At 40.0% G+C, this 12,405-nt stretch overlaps 1 long non-coding RNA gene across 2 annotated transcripts in view; it reads left to right on the forward strand.

Moving 5' to 3' along the window:
* Nucleotides 1–1,118: 1,118 nt before the first annotated feature.
* Nucleotides 1,119–12,405, forward strand: part of LOC125457314 (uncharacterized) — a 201,428-nt gene continuing 190,141 nt past the window's right edge. For both annotated transcript variants that reach the window (XR_009446529.1, XR_007248596.2), the window contains exon 1: nucleotides 1,119–1,222. This is a non-coding gene — a long non-coding RNA (uncharacterized LOC125457314). The remainder of the gene's footprint in view (nucleotides 1,223–12,405) is intronic.

A 12,405-nucleotide genomic window follows, 5' to 3' on the forward strand; every position in this document is an offset into this window, starting at 1 on the left:
CCATTTTATACTGTGAGAGCTATTTTGGGTAAAAGGCATTTTGGTTGGAGTGAATGAACCAATCTTAAGTCTGACCAGAAGAAATATGATATTTTGAAAGGTCACAAAGCCCCATGCCAAGCAGTGATCTTCTCATACATTATCATTGAACATCAATGGGACAAATTTCTTTTGACCTTTTGCCAGGAAGCCAAAGTGAGTTGGATCAGAAAGGAGGCAAATATGGCAGCGTTAATGCTAACTTATTATGTTTAGTTTCTTGTAACTTGTTGGCCATCCAGGTAGCCCTGAGGAGTAATCTGAATGCATATTAACACAGTGTAAAGTAGTAGATGTGGTGATTAGAGGGCAGGTGCGAGCATGTAATGTGAGATATGCATCTATACCTTTTTCTCTTCTGCCTCAAAGCCCCAAAGAAAGTCAATGCTTAATGGAAACACGGTTACAGAGTTGTGCCATCTCTCACAGTCAAGCCTTGATAAATAGTGTTACACTTGCTATCAGTCTCACAGTGACTGATGTGTTCTCAGAATTATTTGCGGGGGGGAGTGGGGAGGTATTCTTGCAAACATGAATAGAGTGAAATAGGTTTATACATCTCTGAGATCAAAGGCTGCATTGACAGAGGCTGGGGAGTAGGGCAGCCACCTACACATTTAGCAAATGAATAATTCATGTTCTACAAGGAGGAAGTGGTAAGGATGAAAAGACTAAAAATCGGAGGGACTGGAAGTGTCGTGGCATATATCAGAACAGACATTAAAATTAAAATATGCCCGATTTGGAAAAATCTCTGCAATTGGGTCCGGGAAGCAGTAATTTCAAACTATTAGGGATTTCATGTGAAACTGAAGCCACAGATCCATATTAGTCACAAGCTGTACTTTCAATTGTGAACAGATGATATGACACCAAACTTAACTAATATTTTCTCATGAACGGTGTTGTCATGGTTACAGTGCAACTACATAAATGAACATTAAGCTTTGTGCAACTGCAGACTAATAACATCTTGTATAAAAATCTCAGAACAAATTTATCTTAGCAGATAGCATCCAGCTGAACAGATTTGAAAATGAGATTTGTCCAAGCTTAATTTGAACTAAAATTCTGATAGTAGTTTATTCCCTGTGTCATCATTAGCAGGACTCGTGGTGCTGGAGAAAGCTATAGCAGTGGTGTCTGGCTGTGGGTATTGACATTTATAGGCTCTTTTCATTTTGTAAGTATTAGCTGATTAAATCTTATCACCCAGTCCCATGCTCGAACTTCATTCTCAATGTGCAAGTTTTATTGTCTCACTGCTTTCTCTCTTATGCTTATGTGATGAGAAATGTATCGAAAATGCTTGTGAATTCAGAGATTCAAAGATCCTGCATGGCTTATGACTAATTGAAACAATTTATTTTCTGATGGCAATTCTCCCAATCTGGCTTAGTTTTTGATAGTGAAGAAAATGTGAAAATACAGTAATGTGTATTGCCAGACCAGGGCACTAATTTTTGTTGACTGTTTCTACATTGTGCAGAAAGTACACTATGCTTTAGAACTGATACAAAAATAGATGTCATCTTTCATGACTTCAGGACATTCCAGAGTGTGTTATGGCCTAGGAAATATTCTTTTGAAATGTAGTCATCAATGAAATGTATTGGAACAACGTATTAATTTTATACAAAGATAAGCCCCATGAGGAGTTTTGAGATAAACAACCAGATAATTTGCTTCAATGCGATCTGGTTCAAAAATAAACATTGCCTCATACATTGGGAGAACATCCCTGCTGTTCCTTGAATAGTGCAGCAGCATCTTTCATGCACACATTAAAAAATAGTAAGATCTTGCTTTAATGTTTCATCCCTTGATTTACACCCTCAGAGTAGTGCACTCAAGCATCAGCTTGGATAATGTGCTTGACAAAATAAAAACTGAAAGAACTATAGTATCAGAGATAATGGGAACTGCAGATGCTGGAGATTCCAAGATAATAAAATGTGAGGCTGGATGAACACAGCAGGCCAAGCAGCATCTCAGGAGCACATCTCTGATGAAGGGTCTAGGCCCGAAACGTCAGCTTTTGTGCTCCTGAGATGCTGCTTGGCCTGCTGTGTTCATCCAGTCTCACATTTTATTATCTTGAAAGAACTATAGATGCTTTAAATCAGAAACAAACACAGAAGTTGCCGAATAAGTTCAGCAGGTCTGGTTCTGAGGAAAGGTCACCCGACCTGAAACGTTGACTCTGATTTCTCTCCTCTGATGCTGCCAGATCTGCTGAGCTTATCCAAAAATTTCTGTTTTTGTTTTTTTTAATGCTCAACTATCTGGAATGCAACCTGAAAACACAACATTCTGATTCAGAGGTACTTCCTTTGAACCGTGACGGAGTGGCTCCTGCAAAAAATGCCAAGCTGTCTTGGGTTTCTCATTTTCTTTTAATCATTGTGTGTAATGCCAAGAGCAGTAATATGACATCAATATGAACCCATTCTTTCATATTTTTGACAGTCCCAAGATTACAACATGTGTATTGTCATAAAGTTGCAGCTGCAACATTCAAATTTTGGAATCTCAGAAATTTAAAATGCATAGTACCTTAAGGAAAAGTGGTACGTGATCAATAAGCCTAGAAAAGTAAAAGAGATCCTCTCGTAACATAAAATAAAGCCCACCCCATATTCCAAATGCCAGTAATATTTGGGAACTGCATGGTTTCTGTACAAACTAATTGTATGTCTTTTCTCCAATGTGTGTTGAAAGAAAATAATGCTCCCGTTTTTCACACTTTTTATGCTTGAACATAGATTTAAAGATATAGCACAATATTTTATTTCTGCTAAGCAGTTACAAACAGAATACTTGATTGCATCGTGACACCATATTTAACTAACTTGTGCATCTTGTCAGAAGCAACACAAAATTAACTTTCAACTTCAACATCAGACTCAATAGCTATTTACACAGTGGTATCAGTTCAAGCAGAGATTTTCAGAATGGCCTCTATGTATATGTATTGATGTGAGAAATTAATCTGCAACATTGATCCCCTGTAATACATAGCAGGGTGACACAGCATGACTAGCTGTGACTATAGCCTGTTAAACATATAAAAGAATAGCTTAACATTGTTAAAATGGAAATCTATATTTTAATGTATGTTCGTCACCAGCACGTTGAAAGATGTCTATCCCCAAGCTATGTTCAGCAGTTTGTTCAAGATTTGTAGCACTGAATGACTGACAAGAGAAATGTTAGTGACAAAATTCAGGCACTTGCAATCAATACTAGAATGCTATGTAGGAAACAACAGAACTGTCTGCAGGAAAAGCTGTTGTATAACTAGTAGCACAGGGAAACAAATGACAGGAATAGTTCTGCCATTGCATCAAGCAAACATAGTGATATCAACCAGCTTCACAGAAAGATACTACACCAGCTGCAAAAGTGATGAGAGCAGTAATGTCTTTCAGTGCTGTGCAGTATCAAAACAGATCTCTCTGCTAAGTATCCACATGGTCAGTTCAATTTAAGTGAGGTGCAACAGCAATGAAGCAGCCAGTCACCATTTGGAAACTGGCACTGCCATGAGTTCCAGAGGTCACCTCATTTTATTATGAACAGGTTAAGAAAAAGATTGAGAAAATAATAATTGACAGAGACAACACATTTGTAGCTCAATACAGTCCGGAAGAAAGACTCAGACAGTATATTTCTGCAGCATCGAGCAATACCGACATTAATTGCTTCAAGTGAAGAGAGAATAAGTTGAAAGACTCAAAGTCTTAGATCAAATATGACAGCAGAGTCACTTGCTTGACACATACACAGTTTAGTTTTTATATGTGCCATCCCTCCCACTTTGTGCTCACACTTACACCACCCACACACTTATTCTTCCATTGCCTGCCTGAAAATTATAATTCTCATGATAATTACCTGGCTATAATGATTCATACAGGCAGATGACGCACAAAACCCTTTATCATCATGGTAATTGTAGTTCATTGGATTTGCAATGTGGAAAGGGAACAAAAAATGACCAAAATTAATTTCTCAACATGTTTCAAAAACTGCAATATTGATCATCTGTAGGCTGCATGTATTTTATAAGCTATCCTGCTTTTTCTCATAAGTTGGTTTATCCCACAGTAAAACTTAGCAGCCGTTGCCATATCTCATTACATGTCGCCTATCTGCTTGGTGGAAAAATGGTATCATATCGGCACTTTTTTGTTGAAGCAAATCTGCCTCCGTCAGAACGCAGCTGAGGTTTGCACTGTCAAGTTGTATTGTTCAAAAACGCAGGCTTCTCATATCAAATGGAGCTTGAACGAGGGAGAGGGACAAGTGGAGGTTACTATTAGTAACGACTGCAGAGTATTCCTTCCCTTTTATCTTCCATTTTCTGGTCTATTTTCAGAAATCTTTCAATAATTGACAAGTGCATCAAATAAGATTACTTTCAGTGGCAGTGACAAAATGATAGCTCACTACAACTACATGAGGCTTAAAAAGAACAGAAGAAGGTCTTAGCATTGTTACTTTATGGAAATTGTGCAAAGCTGCTCCTTTAATGTTGTTACCTTGGGCATCAAAAGTAATTGTGTGAAATTCCACATGACCTATTGTGGTATTTTGGTCGCTGTAGTAATTGTCCTAGTTATTTGTGATTTCCCTGTGAGAATAAGTAATGATGCTGACTGCTCCTATTCGTCAATATTCTGCTGCATAAAAGACATTGAGGACTATTTCACTTACCTATTTTTAGTGTCAATTTAGTGTCATGTGACATGGTAAAAGCATTGCAGAATACTCAGCCTTCGGTACATGTTATGTGCTTTTAAAGCTGCGTTATAATTATTTCACAAAATATAATGACATCTGAATGATAGTTTCAAAATTCTAAAATTTGTCCTCAAAATTTGTCTGTGTCACAAAGTAACTCATTTTAATATAGGTTTTGCCAGAGAAAAGTGTGGTAAATGTGTTTATACAATTTCAGAAAGCTAATTGCCAAAGTTTTCATTGCAATGATTTTCCTTCCATTGTTTGCCTCAAGTACAAGGTGTTGATAACACAAAGACAGACCATCTGGCCTGATTGGCCGATGCTCCTCATAAACCTTTCCACTTTACTCCATTGAACCTTATCAGCATATTACATTTAAGTTGAACTCATGTTCTTAACAAATTTATCCTTAAATGACTCAATACTTTTCACTTCGACAACTCTATGTGGTAGTAAGCTGCATATTCTATGCACTTCTACTGAATTTTTTAATGGATTTATGAGTGCACATCTTGTATTTATGGCTTCAATGTTTTTCTGTACAGCCTTTCATGATATCCTAGTATTTTGCGACAACTTCTACTTTCCATCTTCTTTTTAACTTTCTGTTGTAGACCATTCAGCCCACCAAGTCCGCTCTGTCGTTCAGTGAGATCATGGCTGATTTGATAACGCTCAGCTCCACTTTCCTGACTTTTCCCCATTTCGCTAGATTCCCTTCTCTATTAAGAATCTATCTCAATCTTGAATAAGCTAAATGAACCAACCTCAACAGCCATCTGTGGTATTGAATTCCACAGAATCAGTAACCTGTGAGAGAAGAAATTTGTGCTTATCTGTGTCTTAAATGTGCAATCCCTTATTTTGAGGTTATGCCCTCTGTTCCAAGAATCTCTCGCTAATGGAAATAACTTTTCTGCATCTACCCTGTCAAGTCCCCAAAGAATCTTATGTGGTATCTAAAGTCATCTGTCATTCTCCTATATTCTAATGAATACAGGCCCAATTTACTCAACATCTCTTCAAGTATAGTCCTCCATACCTGGTATCAACTGAGTGAACGTTCTATGTACTGCCTCTAATGCCAGCATATCTTTCTTAAATAAAGAGGCCCACAATTTCACAGTATTCCAGATGTGGTCAGACTAGTGCCTTATATAGTTTCAACAAAACCTGTCTACTTTTATACCCCATTTCCTTCGAAATAAAGCCAATATCGAAGTTTATCCTCTCTTTTCTGGTGATTGTTGATTTGTTGATTTTTAAAACTTTCTCAAACCTCTAGCATAATACTAAGCCTTGTCATATTACATGTTTTTCTTTCAATCTGATGCTATCCTTAATTTCTCTGGTTAACTATGGTTGGCTAGTCCACTTTCTAGAATTCTTCTTGCTCACTGAAATATATCTTAGTTGTGAGACTTCAACAAGTTTCTTCAACATGTGGCATTGTATTTTAACCATCGTTGCTTTTCAACCCCTTCCCCTGTCTACTCCAGCCAGCTCTGACCTCATGACTCTGCAATTACCTTTATTTCTGTCTATTTCAGTTGTTTCAGACCCAGTTCTGCACATTCAAACTGAATGACAAATTGTCTCGTATTATGGTCACTGTTTCCTTGGGGATCTATTATCTGAGACCATTTCTTAAACCAGCCTCATTACACATTGCCAGATCCAAAATAACCTGATCCCTGGTTATATCAACAATAAATTGTTTTAGGAAACTATTTTGACTACACTACAAATGGCTTCCTTATGGCTTCCTCTGCCAATCTGACTAACCCAATCTACATAAAGATTGAGGACGCCCTATGACTAATGCACTGCTTTTGTTACAATGTCTCCTGTTTCATTCTCTGACCCATAGGATAGTTACTGTCAGATTAATCCGACAAGTATCTTCTTGCCCTTTTTAATTCTTATTTCTACCCATATGGATTCTGTGTCTTCCAATTCAAAATCATTTCTTGCTATTGTATTTGCTCCCCCCCATAAGAAAAATACTGCCCCATTGCCCTTTTCTTCTGTAAAGTCATAAACCCTGATGTTGGTGATTACTAATTTCTGTACCTCTGTGTTTTGCATTAGACCACTGTAACTTTTCCCATATCTTCCTTCTGCACCCAAATCTTTATTTTTGACCTAATATTTTGCTACATTTTTACTGTTCTGTTATGTCTCTTCCGTTGTCTTTTCATTTTCTGATGTGTTTGCATTTCTTCAATTTTATTGCTTCATTATCTTTCCTCTTTTGTATCTTTCTACTGGTCCTCCCTTCTTTTTCTCCATTTACAGGCCATTTTCTATTTTTCATCCTTCTGATGATTTCCTCTAATATTCTTCTTTTTGATTAATAATTTCATCTTGTGTTTTTCAATACTTTTCCTGTGTAATCTGTGAATATTGTTTGGTGTGTGAAACATAGAAACATAGAAAATAGGAACCCTTCAAGCCTACTCTGCCATTCTTCACGATCATGGCTGATTGTCCAACTCAATAGCCTCATCCTGCTGTCTCCCCATAACCTTTGATCCCATTCAAGCCAAGTATTATATCTAGTCACCTCTTGAATATATTCAATGTTTTGGGATCAACTACTTCCTGTGGTAATGAATTCCACAGGCTCACCACTGTTCGTGTGATTTCTGTCCTAAATCATCTACCCTGAATCCTCGATCTGTGACCCCTGGTTCTGGACACACCCATCATTGGGAACATCCATCCTGCATCTACCTTGTCCAGTCCTGTTAGAATTTTTTAAGTCTCTGAGACCTCCCCCCTCATTTGTCTGAAATCCAGGGAAAACAATCTCAACCTAGTCAATCTCTCCTCATATGTCAGACCTATATTCCTCAGAATCAGCCTGGTAAACCTTCTCTGCACTCCCTTAAGAGCAACAGCATTCTTCCTCAGAAAAGGATGCCAAAATTGCACACAATATTCCAGGGATGCTATCACCAAGACCTTGTACAACTGCAACAACACATCCCTGCTCCTGTGCTCAAAAACCCTCACAACGAAAGCCAATGTGCCATTTGCCTTCTTCACCACCAGCTGTACCTGCATGCTTACCTTCAGTGACTGGTGGACAAAGACACACACTGCTGCACACTCCCCTCCCCCAATTTATAGCCATCCAGGTAGTAATCTGCTGCCTTGTTTTTGCTTCTGAAGTGAATAGCCTTACATTTATCCAAATTATACTGCATCTGCCACTGATTTGTCCACTCACCCAACCTATGAAGATCATGCTGAAGGAACACTGCATCCTTGCCATAGTTCACCCTTCCACCCAACTTGGTATCATCTGCAAACTTGGAGATGTTACATTTGTTCGCCCATCCAAATCATTAGTATGTATTGAGAATAGCTGGGGTCCCAACACCGATCCTGTGGCACCCCACTAGTTACTGACTGCCAAGAGCTCATGTTAAATTGATCCTTACAGCCACCAGCATTCCTGATGTTTGGTAATTGTTCTTTTTTCAACCAGGATTCTCTTGCTCCTGTGCATTGACGTGTGAATCCAGGACATAATTGGCAGTGCACAAACTGCAGCTTGTGTTTAATGCCTCCTCAGTTGAGACAGCCCAAGTCAAATGTCATTGACGGCATCTTGTGGCTGTGACAGTAGGGCATTATCCTCCTTTACTGTTCTCAATCCTAAATCATCATTTGACACAATTCATCACAGCCTCCTTTTCCAAAATTGTATACATGTCTAAACCCCTGGGATTGCCTTTGTCTTTTTCCACTCATTTTTGACTGATTTCAGGAAGCACACCTCTACAATCATATGTAGGACTTCCCAAGTTCGTTAGCTCTATTTATCACTCACATATTCCTCGGTGACAAAATCTTTAGAAACAGAGCAACTGTTGTCTCTGTTCTGGTGACAACAGGCCCCATCTTTTTAGCACTTCAATTGGCTCCACAAACAATTCTCCCAAGCTCTGAGCAGTCATGCAGACATAGAGCCATACAGCATGGGAACAGGACCTTCAGTCTAACTAGTCCATACCCAACTATGTTCCCAAACTAAACTAACCCTGCTTGCCTACGCTTGGCCCATATCCTTCCAAATCTTTCCCATTCATGAGCTTATCCAAATAGCTTTTAAATTTCATGACTGTACCTGCATCCACCACTTTCTCAGGCAGTTCATTCCACACGTGAACCAATCTCTGTGTTACTAAGTTGTCCCTCATGTCCTTTTAAAATCTTTGTCCTCTCACTTTAAAAAATGCCCCTTTGGTTTGAACTCCCCCACATTAAGAAAAAGACATGTGCCATTCACCTCATCTGTGCCCCTCATGATTGTATAAACCTAACTAAGATCAGCCTTCATCCAGTGAAAAAAGTCCCAGCCTTTCCAGTCTATTTTTATGTCTCAAACCCTCCATTCCTGGTAACATCCTGGGAAATCTTTTCTGATCAATTTCCAGTTTAATAATATCCTTCCTATAGCAGGGTGACCAGGACTGGCTATAATACTCCAGAAGAGGCCTCACCAATATCTTGTATAACCTCAACATGACGTCCCAACTTCTATACTCAAAGATCTGGGCAATGACAGCAAACGTGCTAAATGCTTTCTTAACCATCTTGTCTATCTGTGAAACAAATATCAAAGAATTATGTACATGAACCCCCAGATCTCTCTATTGTGTAAGACTACAGGGCCCTAATATTAATTGTGTAAGCCCTGTCCTTGTTTGTTTTACCAAAATGCAATACCTCATCTGTACCCAAATTAAACTCCACCTGCTACTCCTGAGTCCATTCGCCCATTTGATCAAGACCTGTTTGTAATCTTAGATGACCTTCACTCTCCAACATACCACCAATTTTGATGCCATCTGCAAACTTGCTAACAATGCATCCTATGTTTTCATGCAAATCATTTATATAAATGACGAACAAAAGTGCACCCAGTACCAGTCTCTGATGAACGTTACTGGTCACAAGTGTCCAGTCTGAAAAACAATCCTCCACCACCTCATCCCTCACACCCCGTCCCTGCCACAACCGCCAAAAGAGAATCCCCCTCGTCCTCCCATACCACTCCACCAACCTCTGAATCCAACGCATCATCCTCCGACACTTCTGCCATCTGCAATCCGACCCCACCACCCAGGACATTTTTCCATCTGCTTTTCGGAGAGACCACTCTCTCTGTGACTCCCTGGTCCACTCCACACTCCCCTCCAACCCCACCACACTCGGCATTTTCCTGCACGATGTGCTACACTTGCTCCCTCACCCCTATCCCAGGCCCCAAGAAGACCTTCCACATCAAGCAGATGTTCACCTGCTCATCTGCCAATGTGATATACTGCATCCGCCGTACCAGTTGTGGCCTCCTCTATATCGGGGAAGCCAAGCAGAGGCTTGGGGACTGTTTTGCAGAACACCTATGCTTGGTTCGCAATAAACAACTGCACCTCCCAGTCGCAAACCATTTCAACTCCCCCTCCCATTCCTTAGATGACATGTCCATCCTGGGACTCCTGCAGTGCCACAACGATGCCACCTGAAGCAACTCATATTCCACTTGGGAACCCTGCAGCCCAATGGTATCAATGTGGATTTCACAAGCTTCAAAATGTCCCATCCCCCTTCTGCATCCCAAAGCCAGCCCAGCTTGTCCCCGCCTCCCTAACCTGTTTTTCTTCTCACCTATCCCCTCCTGCCACCTCAAGCCGCACTCCCATTTCCTACCTACTAACCTCATCCTGCTCCCTTGACCTGTTCATCCTCCCCGGACAGACCTAGACCCTTCCTACCACCCCACCTACACTCACCTTTACTGGCTCCATCCCCACCTCCTTAGCTTGTCTGTCTCCTCTCCACTTACCTTCTCCTCTCTCCATCTTTGATCCACCTCCCCCCACTCCCTATTTATTTCAGAACCCTCTCTCCCTCCCCCTTTTCTGATGAAGGGTCTAGGCCCGAAACGTCAGCTTTTGTGCTCCTAAGATCCTGCTTGGCCTGCTGTATTCATTCAGCTCCACACTTTGTTACCCCGCCCCCCCCCCCCACCACTCTCTGTCTCCCACCATAAAGTTAATTTCACACCAACTGGCAAGCTCACCCTGACTTCCATGTGATCTAACTTTACTAATTAGTCTACTATGCGAAACATTATCAAAGACCTTACTAAAGTCTGAGTTAACAATGTCTACCAGTCTGCCTTCATCGATCTCTTGGGTGACTTCATTAAAAGACTTATACAGAACCATGCCCACTATCCCTAATCAATCCACACCTTTCCGAATGCATGTAAATCCTGTCTTTCAGAATTACCTCCAACAACTAACCCACCACCGATGTCAGACTTACAGATCTCTAGTTTCCAGGCTTTTCCTTCCAGTCACACTGACTGCCCAATGAGAAGACATTGTTGAAATAAAATTTTTACCACAGTATATCAGCAAATCGTGGGACAAAAGGAGGATTTGAATTTGTATATACACAGTTCCAACCTTTAGGTGCCCCACTGCAATTCATAACCAAAGGAATGCTTTTGAGATATGTGGCAACAGACATGGCAAAATCCCAGAAACAGCAAATAAATGACACTTAAACTTTCTTGTACAATGCCTCTCTCAACCACCACTCTTGTTCTTACTGACCAAAATTGGATCCCTGTCTGCCAAAGTATTGAAGTGAAAATCCTCACCTGGACATGCCTCACTTAATTTATAGAATGTTTTCCAGCCTATTATGTCCACCAAAATCAGTCCACAGACAAGGCTAATATGCGAATGATGACAATTTAGGTGACGTTTGGAGGACGACCGTACTCTGGGGAAGTGTATGTTACTGTGGAGCCAATGTTTCAAGACAGAAAAGAAAGCTGTTGTTATATTTGACTGGGATACTTCAGTATGCAGTGGACTATTGTGACCAATTTGATAACAAGTGAAAGGTTTAAAATTACTCATGTTGAGAAATCACAAGTACTTTCCCCAATAATCAAATCTCAACGCTGCAATTTCAGATATTGCGTGTCACTAATTTATTCTAGAACATTAATATATCTTTGGTGAAAAAAATCAGCTATGGATCTCTCATCAAAACCAGATTTAATTTTTGTCAAACATGTCCTTTGCTTTTATACTTAATTAAAATTGGAATTATTTTATCTACTGGTACAACTACAGCTGAAGAGACCGAAGCAGTTTAATCTCTAGCACATTAGATTTGAGATCAAAAAACTGTCAGTCACAGGCAATATTTCAGGCCTTCAGGAAGTCAATTAATTAATCTTGTTTGTGCTCTTTCACATATGAAATGCATTTTACTTCAGGCCTGGAATATAAATCAGCTGTTGTGGCATAGCAGTAGTGTCCCTACTCGTAGACTAGGAGGCTGGGTTCAAGTCTGACCTGCTGAAAAGGTGTGAAATATCATCTCTGAGCAGGTTGATTAGCAATGCTTAAAATTTGTGTCCTTGTGTCCCTATCTTTGGATCAGGACGGATTCAATTTCTGCCTGCTCCATAACATGTTTGAACAGGTTGGTTTGAAAATAGATGCAATGTGTCAGATGGGAGATGGATGAAAAGAATAGTAGGGTGAGGGAACCATCACAAAGACGCTTGCTATGGCC

This window comes from Stegostoma tigrinum, chromosome 12 (assembly GCF_030684315.1).
Source record: "Stegostoma tigrinum isolate sSteTig4 chromosome 12, sSteTig4.hap1, whole genome shotgun sequence".
NCBI lineage: Eukaryota > Metazoa > Chordata > Chondrichthyes > Orectolobiformes > Stegostomatidae > Stegostoma > Stegostoma tigrinum.